Consider the following 1,675-nt stretch of genomic DNA (forward strand, 5'->3'; position numbering starts at 1 on the left):
TCCATGCTGCTCTCTCACATTTCAAAACCTGCCATTACACGGCCGAGCTGTGACTACACCCGCCAAATGTGAAACCGACAAGGGCGAGCCACGTGGGACAGAGTCCCCAATCCAGAGAGCCCGTCCTCCAACTCTGCCTCCCGCCCAGCGAGGGGGGCGCGGGGCCCAGCACCCCACCCGCGGGCTCCGGCCTGGGGCCTGGAAGCTCGCCCTGGTCGTCATTTCCCAACAAGGGAAGTGGCTGCAGGGACAGCCACAGTGCACCTTCCTCAGGAGACCGGGGGCCAACTTCTCCCCGGGGCCGACATGGCACACACATTTATTCCCGGGCCGTGGGCTCAGCCGAGCCGGGGCTCTGACCGCACGGGGCTCGGGAAGGGGGGGGCAGCTTTCGGCTCGGAGCACCGTAGCTCAGACACCGAGGAATCACCCCAGCAGCATGGCGGCGCATCCCCGAGAAACAAAAAGGGAAGAAAGCAGGACCGGGTCCGGCAGGGAAATGTCTCAGGCGCCGGCTCCGGTGGCCTGTTAGACCAGGAAGCACATGTTTGCTTGTTTTTCATGTCAAAGAAGGGATCATCGTGGACGTTTGTGGGAAATTTTGAAATCAGATATGTCCCATCAAACCAGGACAGCACAGGACTTTACCATGTGACATCATTCTTTCTACCTGGGCGCACACATTATTTTTTCAGCATGGTCCGCACAGTCTGTGATGTTTAAATCGCCTTAAATGTTTAAGTTTTAAGCCACACATGCAATCAATCATCTGCTTGGTCTCGGAAACCATCCTGACACATTGGACATAAATAATGTTTACACGGTTACTTCCCAAATCCCATGTAAAAGGCGGGCCCTCGGACCCTCCTCCAACAAACATCTTGAAACAAAGAAATAAATTCAAGAGGCTCCGACCATTCCCTGCAGGTCCTGTCTCCTCTCAACTCATTAGCCAAAGCGACAGCCCTCGCCACCATCTGCATTTCCATCAGCGCTTACAGACCCTGCACATTAAATATTTTCAACTTCCACCCTCTCCTTCTCTTTGCACAGAAGTTGATCTCACTGAGTGAGGAGACGTTTCTTCAACAGCAGTTTGACTCTCAGGTTCAAAGCCAGGCACCCGGGAGCTGAAACACCCCGTGGGGAGCCAGGAGGGGTCCTGAGCGTGCACCCCGGGCGGGCGGTCTCACTGCCCCGGAGGGAGGCCGCCCCGCCTTTGGACGCTGGGCCTGACCGGACCCTAGGAGATCCCCAGATGCCACCCTCTGCCTCCAGAGCAGAAAAACAAAAGACCCTCACACCTTCCCGAGAGCCCTGAGGAAGCACCCAGGGTCCCCAACGCATCCTGGAAACACTTTTCAAATTTTGTGGCAAGTAACCCGATGCCTGGTTACCCAGGCGTTGGCTTCCGAACCTGGGAGCCCAAATCGCAGCCGGCAAAAGTACGGCCAACTTTTCGAACCGGCGAACTCTCCTCGGCAGAAAGCAGGCGCGGACGCGGTCTCATGTGTTGCACAGAAAAAGCAAAAGCTCTCGCCCAAAAAATAAGAGAGAAAAACAACACCACCTCCTTGTGAATGACGCCTAGAGCCGACCCGGACCTCACGGTCAGCTCCGATCAGTTCAGACGCGACCAGGAGCCAGGAGCCGGTCCTCCCGGTGCGGCGCGGAG

Source organism: Myotis brandtii, unplaced genomic scaffold (genome assembly GCF_000412655.1).
Source record: "Myotis brandtii unplaced genomic scaffold, ASM41265v1 scaffold743, whole genome shotgun sequence".
Classification (NCBI taxonomy): domain Eukaryota; kingdom Metazoa; phylum Chordata; class Mammalia; order Chiroptera; family Vespertilionidae; genus Myotis; species Myotis brandtii.